Source organism: Sturnira hondurensis, unplaced genomic scaffold (genome assembly GCF_014824575.4).
Source record: "Sturnira hondurensis isolate 20B ecotype Veracruz unplaced genomic scaffold, ASM1482457v3 Scaffold0017082, whole genome shotgun sequence".
NCBI classification, from domain to species: Eukaryota; Metazoa; Chordata; class Mammalia; order Chiroptera; family Phyllostomidae; genus Sturnira; species Sturnira hondurensis.
This window is the reverse complement of record NW_028089713.1, coordinates 2,010,691-2,022,841: the sequence shown is the minus strand read 5'-3', so window position 1 is coordinate 2,022,841 and position 12,151 is coordinate 2,010,691. Positions and strand designations below refer to the sequence as shown.

At 47.4% G+C, this 12,151-nt stretch overlaps 1 protein-coding gene across 4 annotated transcripts in view; it reads left to right on the top strand.

Annotated features, from left to right (window-relative positions):
- Positions 1–12,151, top strand: part of NFASC (neurofascin) — a 198,591-nt gene that overhangs the window by 85,710 nt on the left and 100,730 nt on the right. For all 4 annotated transcript variants that reach the window (XM_037067079.1, XM_037067077.1, XM_037067076.1 and 1 more), the window contains exon 2: positions 6,598–6,743. The gene's annotated coding sequence lies outside the window, so the exon portion shown is untranslated. The remainder of the gene's footprint in view (positions 1–6,597; positions 6,744–12,151) is intronic.

Sequence of the window (12,151 nt, the reverse complement as noted above, 5' to 3'; positions counted from 1 at the left end):
AAGTTTTTCCTGCTGCCCCCTCAACCCCCACAGGTGTTTTTAATCAGAGGTTTGAGGCTTTATTTCATGGCGCTGGGGCCCTGGGTTGTGTGGTCTGTCTCGCTCCCCGATGGTTCCTCCCGGTTTATCCACATGTGAATATGGGACCACCTGTGCCACCAGCTGCTGCCTCGCCAATCTGCCGGCTGCAGCTTTGCCCACGCCCAGTTCCCCAGCTGCCCACCGCCCTGCCGAGAGTCTTCTCCACCCGGCTGCCCGACTCCGCCCCTCCTACCAGATGAGTGTTTCTTCTTTAACTCCTTGGTTGTCGGACTTCCATAGAGTCTGGTTTTCTGCCAGTTCTGGTTGTTTTTTGTTTTTAAATTTGTTGTTGTCTTTCTTTTGGTTGTACAAGGAGGCACAGTGTGTCTACCTATGCCTCCATCTTGGCCGGAAGTCCTGTTGTCCACTTTAGGAAGGTGAAACTTCAAAAGGGGTTGTAGGAGAAACTCTGTGGGTCTTCAACCTCTTTCAATGCTTGGTATAGTCAGACTTCATAATTTTTGCCAATTGATATCTTATTATGGTCTTTTTTTTTTCGAAAAAAGATTTTATTTATTTTTTAGAGAGAGGGGAAGAGAAGGAGGAAGAGGGAGAGAAACATCCATGACCGAGAGAAACAGCGGTCGGTTGCCTCTGATGAGGCGTGTGCCCTAACTAGGAATCAAACTGGCGATCTTTTGGTTCACAGCCAGCATTCAACCCACTGAGCCACACGAGCGAGGGCTTCATTTCCCAGGTCCCCAATATGTCTACTAGTCATAAGTATTTCTGTTTATCTTCTGCTTTTATTTCAGTTGGTTTGCTTATCCTCTCTTATTTACTTAAAGAAGTTCTTTATACATTTCGTTTTTATTTATTTATATTTATTTTTAGATTTTATTTATTTATTTTTAGAGAGAGGGGAAGGGAAGGAGAAACATCAATGTGTGGTTGCCTCTCATGTGGCCCCCGCTGGGGATCTGGCCTGCAACCCAGGCATGTGCTCTGACTGGGAATCGAACCCGCGACACTGGTTTGCAGCCCGCACTTGATCCACTGAGCTACACCAGCCAAGCTTTTTTATTTTTAAGTTGTAGTTAACATAAAACATTCTATTCGTTTCAGATACACAACATTTTTATACCTTACAAGGCCCAGTACCGTGAGTCCAGTGCCTGTGTGGCACCACACAGCAATCGGCCATGCTCCCTGTGCCGTGCTCCCTGTGCTGTGCTCCACACCCCTGTGACCTATTGTGCAACGGGAAGTTTCTGCTCTCTGACCCTTTTCACCCATCTCCACACTCACCCCATTCAGGCAACCTTCAGCTTGTTTTCTGTATCTAGGAGTTAGTTTCTGGTTGGTTTGTTTGCTTGTTTGTTTAGATTTCACACATGAGTGAAACTGTGTGGTTTTTGTTTTCTCTGACTTACTTCACTTCCCGTAATACCCTCTAGGTTCATCCATGTTGTGCATGGTAAGACTTCTCTCTTTTGTGACCAGGTAGTAGCCCATTATATGTATAGGGCTGGGCAGAAGTCGGTTTACAGTTGTAACAAAGTAAATAATATGGTAACTAATAAGTGATAATACAAGAATAAACTCTGTTTCACATACTCACAACTGTAAACCTCCTTCTGCCTTCCTCTGCATGTACCACACCTTCTTTATCCACTCGTCTTATCAATGGCCCCCTGGGTGCTCCGGTACCTGGTTGTAAAATCTGCTGCAGTGAACATGGGGTGCATGTGTCTTTTCAAATCGGTGTTTTTGATTTCTTTACCTAAATACCCAGCAGTTAAATTGCTGGGTCATAGGTAGTTCTCTTTTTTTAATATATATTTTAAAAATATACTTCTTTTTTAAAAATTTAATTTATTTATCTTTAGAAGGGAAGGGAAGGAGAGGAGAGAAATATCAATGTATGGTTGCTTCTGGTGCATCCCCTGCTGGGAACTGGCCCCTGCTGAGAACTGGCCTGCAACCCAGGCATGTGCACTGATGGGGAATCAAACCGCAATCTTTTGGTTCGCAAGCCCATGCTCAATCCACTGAGCTACACCAGCCAGGTATTTTTAAGTTTTCAAGGAATCTCTATACTGGTTTTCATAATGGCCAGTTTATAATCCCACCAACAGCACTCAGGGCTCTCTTTCTCCCACATCCTCGCCAACACTTATTCCTGGTTGTCTTTCTAATAAGTGTCCTTCTTTGTATATATTGTTGAGAGTAATCCCTTGTCAGGTGTGTGCACATTCAGTGTCTTCTAGGTTTTAACCTGTCTTCACAAGTACCTTAGGGGTTTTTTTCCAAGTAGGTTTACAGAGGAATAATTTACATGAAATAAGATTCAGCTTTGTCAGGTATATAATCCTATGAATTTTGCAAACTCATATGGTTGTGCAATTACCACCATAATCAAATACAGAATATCTCCATCATTTTTTAAAGTTTTCTTGTACCCTTTTTGGTTAATCCTCTCCTCCCAACTTCAGCCTGCGGTAACTGTGATCTTTATTATGCGAACCTCGAGTTCGCATTTTGTAGAATGTCGCATAAATGATGTCATACACTATGTAGCTTTTTCAGATTCACTTCTTTTACTTAGCATGATACATTTGAGATGCCTCTGACTTGCTACATGTATTAGTAAATCATTTCTTTTTGGTAGTAAATAGTATTTCCTTGTGTTACTACAGTTTATTTATCAACTCACCTGTTGGCAGGCCTTTGGCTCGTTTATAGTTTTTAGCAATTATGAATAAACATGGTATAAATATTCACATGTAGGCTTTTGTGTGGACATATATTTCATTTCTCTTGGCTAAATACCTAATAGCAGGATTACTAAGTCCCTTTTTTTTTTAGCTATTCTGATAGGTGTATAGTGATATCTCAGTGTTTGTTTGTTTGTGTGTTCCCATTGTGGCTTTAATTTGCATTACCCTAATGGCTAATGATGTTGAACATCTTTTCAAATGCTTGTGTGCCATTTGAATATCTACTTCAGTGAAATGCTTTTGAATTTCTAGTTGAATTGTTTGGATCTTCACTGCTGAGTTTTGAGAGTTACTCGTATTTCCCAGAACTGCCGCACATGCGGCTTATCCCATTCTCCACCCTTTGTCACCGAGGGGAGGTTTGATTTGGATGGAGTCCACTTTATCCATTTTTCTTTGATGGGTCATGCTCTTGGCATCAAATCCCAGAACTGTGTGCTTAGTTTCTCCTGTTTTTGTTTTAGAATAGTCTATATCTGTTAAAGCTTTTTGCTGAGATTTTGATAGAAATTGCATTCAATGAGTATGTTAATTTGGGGAGAATTTGCATATTTACTATGCTGAGTCTTCCAATCCTTGAACACAATGTCTCTCTAGTTATTTAGATCTGTGATTTCTTTCATCCGTGTTGCATAGTCTTTAGCATGCAAGCCCTGTGCATGTTTCGCTGTAGTTTTTAAAACGTATCTGTGTATGCGTAGACAATCTCACACGATTGTCTCTGGTGACGGTGGCTGGCCAGGAGAGGCGCCCAGTGGGACTGGGAAGCAGCGGACTGGTTCAGGAGGGAAATTTACACACACACACACTTTTACTGTACTCTTTTGTGTCTTTTGAGTTTCACATCATGTGAATGATGAACGCTTCAAATAGCAAGTACAATAATTTTTAAATGCTTAAATAAGAACGTGGAGAGAGAAACAGAGATAGAGCTAGAGTGAGTGTTTGAGTCCCCGCCCCCTGTGCACACCCTGAATAATCAGGTGCAGAAGCACAGGACCCGGAGAAGTTTATTTTGTGCTTCTCCAGATTCACGCACTGATGGAATCAAAGGCTTCCAAGGAGAAAAAATGTGGGAGACTTCCCAGATAAGCTTTTGTTCTGTGGCAGAGAGGAGAGCAATCTGGGCACGAACATTTGCTGAGAACTCTGTAAACACGCCCCAGGCAGACATTAAGATATGTTGAGCCCCAAGAGAGCAGTTTGGGACCTGCTGAGCAACCCAGGTGCCCCTTTCTGTCTTCAGCCTGACCTGCTATGCCTTCCTCTTGTCCTCTTGTCCTCTTGTCCTTGGTGAGTGCCCTCCCCTGTCTATTATTCAGCTCTCCAGACCAGGCCTGGTTCGGAGGAACCCAGTAGTCATCTGGCCTTCCAGAGTCTGTGCCTAAGGCGCCAAGCACCTGGCCCTGATCGCCACCCATCAGTGACTGGGAGGCACTAGCCCTGCAGCCTTCAGGGTATCAGGTATCTTTCCTCATCCCCATTTCTCCCCAGAGCATCAGATGTCCTTCCTGGAGCCTCTCATCCCTGCTGTGTCAGGCTGTCTCCTGGGTTTGAAGTCTCACTTGCCGTTTAGCCCATAAAAGCACTGGTGGTGATGGTAGTCTCACTCGTCTGTAAGGGTTCTCTGTCTGTCTCTATGTACGTCTGTCTGTCTTCAAATCACAGCTCTCAGTTGACCCTCACAGCAGCCCCAAAGAACAGATCTGACCTCCAGTTTTCAAATGACAATAAAATATATGTACAAAGAACTGTTTTCTAAGTACTTTTCATACACTTTCTCATTGCAGTCCTGCAACAGAGGCAAGGAAAGTTGTATTAGCCCAGCCATACGAATGAGGGTGTGGACGAGGCAGCTTCGGAGTAGGGGCCTTTGGAGATAAGAACGCACCTCCCTCGTGGGACCGGATCTTGACTCAAGGGCTCTCTATACCCATTTCCCTCTGGTGTGACCTGGGGGCAGTAATCTCGGTCTCCTTGGTCATCCACCATCTGGAGTGCTGTTCAGAGTAAATGGCTATGCAAGAAGTAGCACTCTATTGATTTCTCAGCCTGTTCTAGAGCTTACTATGTATTTGTATGTTTTACAAAAGAGGAGAGAATAATACAATGAACCTGATATGCCCATTACTCTCTTCAACAATTATCAGTCCAAGGCCAGTCTCGACGAGGCTGGACCTCTGCCCGCTCCTTCTTTTGCTTTATTCACCAGTTTTCAGAATAATGAAGTATTTCCCCAACATCCCCAAAAGGTGACTTGTGGGTTGGTTGGAGATTTAGAAAGTGCTATTGGGGATTTCTGCGGTTTAAACACATTTGCTATGCTTCATTCTCCGGCAGTGACGATCCTCACTGGGGCTCAGCTTGGCCGGGGAGCCCCCTCTGGGCTGGCTTCTGAGTCTTCGGGGCACGGTTCCAGCCATCTCTGACCTTTGGTCACTGCTCTGGTGTGATGGGACGTTCTGGGCTCGCCGTGCACATTTGCTGCGTCTGACGTTTCTCCAAGGAAGCTGCATTTCTTTCTGGGGGGTGGGGATTAGAATTCATAATCTGATTGGTGGGGGTGTTCATTTCTACTAGAATGATCCTTGTTTCTAGGCCTCACAGTGAACAAAGCCGGGACGTGCGTGTGTGTGTGTGTGTGTGTGTGTGTGTGTAAGATAAAACACACTGATACTTTCCATTCGCAGTCAGGGCTGCAGAATTTTTGCCTGATCTCGTCAATCTTACATTTGTATCTCCTTTCAACAAGAAACTCTTGTTTCTCAGCAACATCAATATTATTACTCATTTGATTTATCCCAAAATCACACACAAAAGTATCATCCTCATCATCATACCAGCACCACCAGAGTATTAGCCATGGGTTATTGAGAACAGTTCGGGATTGGGGGCGGTTCTGTTTGTCCTCTGGCATTCTCCCCGAAGGCTGCGCAGTGCACTTCCTGCGTTTCCATCGCCCTCTGTGCAGTTATGCTGACCCCTTGGACGCAGAGATAGACTCATTCTTGCATTTTATGTTTGTTTTAGAGATTTCTTTTAAAAATATTGTGTTCTATAACTTCGTCAGATACATATTCCAAAGCAAATCCACGAAACAAGGTATATTCAAAGTCCAGCTTCTCTCCCTGTCCTTTCTACCTTATTCCTCCCCCTCCCTGTAGGCCTTTGAAATTTATTTTATGTTTCAACCTGCAACATCCTCACTAAAGGCCCTGTGGTCTGACCCACCCTGCCGTGCCCTCTTCCCATTCGCAGACACAGAACCTGAGACACAGGTAGGGAAGCGATCCACCCTGACTGACACAATAAGCCAGAACTCCAAATCATGTCCCCTGACACTAAAATGAGATCTCCTTTCAAAGTGTTACAGATTTATTTATGGTGAACTCAGTTCGATTATCTGTAGGTGGGGAATAAAAACCTAATAGTTCTCCTAAGTAAGTTAAGAAAATTAATGTGGTAATTGAGAGTAAATTTTCCCTTGGGTGTAGGAGAGATTCTTTGAGATATGCCTTAACTCCTTTAGGCAACTAGGGACTCAGCAGTTAGATTATAGTGTCAGGGCACCAGTAATGAGCGGATGGATGAAAGAGATGACCCCCCCCCGCCCCAAAGTCTAACACGTTTAGGCACCTTGCAGACTCTGCCCCGTTTCAGCAGGATGCTCTGAACTCCCTTGAACAAAGACGCAGTTATGCTATGCAGAATCTTACCAGTAAGTGTGGGTCCAGATGTCATTTCCCAGTGAATGGACAAGCAGCAAACCACAAAGCCTGTTCTCTTTCTTTCCTAGAGTGACCCTGGGGTCTTCTTTGTGTGTGCTTTGTGACGCTGATTGACATATGTGCACTTTGGGACACTGGAGGTCTCCTGCCCGTTGCAGACTGAGAGGGAGCCTCCCCTGGTGTCGCAAGCAGGAGGCTGAATGAGGCAGAGACGGTGAGTGGGGCTGGGGCCTGGGGCTCGTCCCACAGGGGTGAGGGCAGGGGGAGTCCCTTACTTTCACTCCACTGATGAGAGGAGGTTCTTTGCCTGGACCCCAGAATCTTCTGGGGAAAAAACGTAAAAAAAGTTCTTTTTCCCCAGAGTCAGCCACAGAGCAGGCCCTCCTTTGCAAGGAGGCTGGCACTGGGAGAGCGTTTGCCCCTTTTTCCCCTGCAAGATGGCTGGCCCTTGCCCCTGTCACGACAGTTCACCTTAGTGGAGAACTCGGGAAGCAGCTTGTTTATAACCAGCGTCCCCCCTTAGCCTAGCCTCCACAACTAGAGCCTCCTGAGTGGCGGTCCTGGCCTCCCGGGGCAGTCTGAGGACCCCTCCTCCAGGCGGGGCTGTGGGCCCTGGCAGATGGACAGCTGTCCAGGAGTAGTAAGGGGCTGAGGCCAACGTCACTGAAGCTACGCCCCATGTCCAGGGTTTGCATTGTTCCTTCTGGGTTAGAATTTCCTGCTGCTCCCAGCACCTCCTGTTTTATTATCAAGCCAGGGGAGGATGTGCAAGAAGGGAGGGCTACTGTTTTAACCAAGAAGTACCTGATAGTGGACCCCCACACTCACAGCCTGGAGGCTGCAGGCCAGGGGGGGGGGTCTTCCTAGGTGCCTGAACAGAGAAGGGTGTTCCTATTCTCGACTTTGGGACTCATTGCCATTTGTCTTTCTCACTCCAGCTTCCCTTCCAGATGTCTTCTTTTCTCCCGGAGAGAGTTGGAGTTGGGGCTGGGAGGCTGTGGGCAGGAGGCGGGTGGGAAGGTGGGAGCACCAATGTGAATGACATGGATGTGGGGTCTGGACAGAATCCAGCTCTGCTTGCTTAGTGACCACAGGAAAATTTCTAATCGCTCCCAGGCCTGAGTGGTTTGTACGATGGGGTTAATAATGAATATCTTGCTGTAAAGATTAAATTAGAGTTTAAACATATAAAGAGCCTTGCACAGTGCCTAGCATTTAGCAGGTGTTCAGTAAATGAAAGTTATTATTATTTATTGTACCAACAGCAGCTCAGATGTACTTGTCTATTAAGGTGGTTTCTGTGAGGGCCCATTAGGGCCACAGCGTGCTTAAAATAGGCGGTGGGGACCCCCTGGGAACCCCATCTGACCACACGGCTTTTTTTCACTGGAGGTTGTTACTGAACCTGGAGCGTGAATATACCGGCTGGCGGTGGTGGGGAGGGGCCCCATTCTGTTGTTACAGTGTATTTGGAGACTCGGGCTGCCAAAGTGGCACACCAGGTTAACGAACGTGTGAAGATATGCAGAACGCTGTGGGAACAGACCCCTGCTTGTCACAGAACTGGGAGTCAGTCCAGCTTTGTGTCACCGCTTCCCCTCTCGGCACTTTTTCATGTGCCCTCCCTCCTGCCCATCCCTGTTCCCCCCAAACCGTCTCCACAGCCCTCCGTGGGCACAAACACTTTGGTTGCCTAAGGAACCCCAGAGACCCTCTCTCCCCAGCACACCTGCGGACTGGAGTCACGCAAGCGGTGTCCCACCTGACGCAGAGCCAACGCGGAGCACGTTGAGCTAATCAGCAAACCCCAGTATCAGTTCAGAGCCTCAGCTTTGTCGCGCGTCTGTTACATGGTCATTTCGCTTTCCTGACCCTGCTGTGCCAGGAGTGAGGTCGGCACCATTATTCCTGCTGGACTGGTGAATGAACTGAGGCCCCAAACGTTATTTCTCCAAGGTTCACGGAATTAACTAGCAACAGAGGCCGCCCTAGACTCAGACGCGTGAGTGGTGGGCTGTTTTCCCTGCTGTGACGTCACTGCCTCCATGGGGTGGAGACACCCACACATTGCAAGGGGCGAAGGACTCACACGGACACAGCTGAACCTTTATAAAGGAGCGCAGAGAATGCCCAAGAGCAGGGACATAATGGCTTTTGAGGGAACAGTGAGTCCGAGAGAGGGGAGCTGACCCAGGTTTCTTCGGAGGGTCATAATCATTATTATAATAATCAACATTTTGGCTACACCCTCCATACCGGGCCACGTGCGCTGTAGTCAACATGCGCTTTCCCTTTAGTCCTCCTCACAGCAACCCAGTGAAAGAGGGCCCATCATCACCCACGTTTTCCTGGTGACAGATATACAGGACTGGGAACGTGCTCTAAGCTCCATGTCTAAGCCAGTGTGGCACCTGAATCCAAGTCCCACAGCCCTGCCCTGGGGGCTGCACAGCTGACCATTAGGGTTCTGGTGGCAGTGTATTTTCAAGTGACTTGTTTCAAGTCCCCCAGGAAACCCTGCATAACTTTCTGAGCGAGCCTCTACCAGCTTCCAGGTGGGAATCGGATTTTGCCTCTCCGTTTAGGGAGTCTCCTAAGAGCCAGTCCTCTGTTCAGTGGTCCTCCTTCCCTCTGGCGCTTGTCCTTTTGTTTGAGGCCACTACCATCTGGAGCTGCCCCAGGCATCTGCTCAGGGGCATACTCCTCCACCCCCACTCCCAGCTCCAGAGAAGCACCTTCCTGCACTCACAGCAATCTCTCCCCTCCCCCCTCCCCACCCCCAGTGCTTCAGCACCTGGTCCTCACCCAGCCAAGCCGGACACCTGCCCTCTGGCATATTGGGAGCAGTCTGCAGACCAGCTTCCCCAGGCCTTCAATTTCCCAAGTGGATCCATTTGGTTAATTGCACTCACCCTCCTAAGCCCCGCTGCCTGCTGGAGAGAATATGGGGCTCTCTCCTTCAGAAACATTACAACAGGCCATCGCAGGCAGCATGGGCTCAGGACACACAGTCCTGGGGTGGTTGGGGGCCGGCCCATGGAGCTACATTAGGAATGATCTGTGTTGCTTCCCACCCCCTGCCCATGGCCAATTCCAGGCCCCTGAGGCAGTACCCATGCTTGTCCCCTTTCTCTTGGGAGCGCTGAGATCTACAGGGCTAGGTGAGGGGGTGTGGGTGGCAGCCATGAAATCTGTTCCCCTTAGTAGCTGGTGTTATCTCATTTCTGCTAAAGTGATTCACTGATCTCAGCCTTTCCTGCTGCCCGATAAACCCACCTTCTTACTGGAGGCTGGGCTGCTGGGTTTGGGATGGCATGTCACAACTCAGAGTTTCACTTTCTCATGAGAGGACCTCAGACCTTAGCAAAGGGAGGTCCTCATGCGTGCTTACTCAGGGCATACGTCACAAAGCTGTCCTCTGCACCATTGGAGCCAACAGTGGCTGGTGCAAGTATCGGAGTTGCATGCACTTTGCACCAGACTCCTAGACAAGTGGTGCATCTTAAAATGCAGGAAACAGCCTTCCCCTGTCTGTCCCACCTCCCCTCCTCCAGGCTCCTGTGTTTTCACATGTCCTCCAGCCTCCAGCAGCCTGCCAGGATGGCAGTTGGGTGCAGACTGCTGTCTGTGTTGGATGGAAATGCAGAGGGCTAGAGGGAGGAGCGGAGGAACAGATGCTGCTCCCTCCTGCTGTCTTTGTCCCTTCTCCCTGGGCCCCCTTATCATGTCAGAAAGGAATTTAAAAATGCAACTGAGGATGTGCTATCCTGGAACTATTAGCAACTAAACCAATATTGCCAGCAGGATAGAAGTCACCTCTGAAGAACTGACCCAGCTACCCCTCTGGGGCCTGTTCCACCCAAGTGCATTTGATGTCACAGGTCGTGGGGCATTGGTGGAAGAAGCTGGTGTGAAGAAGGCATGAGGATCTTCAGGAGTGTAAAGGGCTTTGGTTAAGGAGAGACGCCAGCAGAAGCAGGAGAGAGGGGAGCCCACAGCTGCTTTGGCTGGTCTGGGATCTTGCAGGAGCTCCCTCTCTCTGATGCCTCTGCAGATAACTGTACATTGGCTCTAAGAGTAAATAGTAACTCCTGGATCACAGAGCCAGCATGTGGTTATTTGCACAGACATTCTGTACTTTGTAGGTCTACAGGGTCGTTTTATAGATTTGCAAGCCGAGCTGGTCCAAAGCCATTTAGCAAAGCACTGTAGCAGCTGCAACCTGAGGGAAAGGAGAAGGGACCAGTGGTTTCTGAATGCCAAGTTCCTGTCCGGTCTTGGGTTAGATGATTTTACATGCATATTAACATAAATATAGGAATATAGTTCTATATGTTGTATATTAACATATTATGTTAATAATGTGTTGGTATATGTTATATGTTAACATAACTATAGAAATACACTTATATACATACATATATACTCACACACACATTCATTAAAACAAATTAAGTTGTTTATTTTTTATTCAAAAAATAAAATGAATGAACACATTTCATTTGTTTAATTAATAATCATCTCAACCTTGTAATAAGTATCTATTCCACTCAGAGACCAGAAAACTGAGGCTCTAAGAGAGTAAGAGATTGCTGAAGACCATACGGCAGGGAAGTGGCTGAAATGGGAGACTGGCTGGGTGTGTGGCTCTGTGTCTGTGCCCTGGACGCATTCTGTAAGGACTGAGTCACTTCCTCTTGAAGCTCCGTCTCTGAGTCCACGTCGGTGTGTTTCCCCTGGCCGGTGCAGTTTCCTAGCTAATTTTTTATTCGTGTCTATTAAGCCCAGTCATGTTCTGCTTTGTGGTGGCACTTGCTCCCAGGAAGGACACAGAAAAAAGGTAGAAGACACTCACTTTCAGGAAGCCCATAGTCTGGTTAAGGGGTGAAGGTCATCTCTCTCTCTTTCACCCACCCCAAGTTCTCCTGTAGTCTTGCCCCTTATTTTTTTCTTGCATTAGCTCAGTGTATGGTTTTCAAATGGCTTTACAACCCTACTCTGTTGAAACCAGGCTGGGAACCCCACAAATAGAGGTTGGAGTAAGCAGCTTAACATGAGTGACATTGTGACCAGATGGACAGTGACCTAGTCTCTACGTGGACACCCCATTCGGGGAGCCTGGGACCCACTGGGCAGTGCCCGGGGCCAGGAAGCTGTGTCTGAAAGGAGGATGGTGGGGATTTGCACCAGTGTCTTCAGGAAAGATGCTGAGGGACAGAGGTGGTGCTTTCAGGCTGTCCTTCCTGCCGCATTCTGAAGTGTGCAGTTTGTCACTCCCTCGGGGTGGTGTGCGAGAACTTAGCCCTAGGTCTTTTTTTCAATCAATAGTTAATATGTTAAAGTTATAAGCCACAAAACATTTTCATCCAACCGACAGATTTTTTTAAATTCTCTTCATAAATCTCAAATTTTAACAAGCATGCGTTTGATCCCATTTAATAACCTTAGTTCCTGAATGGCTTTGAACATTTGAAACTGCGTTTATCAACTTGATCATTCACTTTCCTTTTGCTTCTGAGGACCTTTCATTACACACATGGAGGATGTGTTCAGTCCTTCTTGGCAGCTGCTGCTGCTGTTGCCGCTGCCGCCTCCGCCACCTCATGGCCACCAGGATGTCAC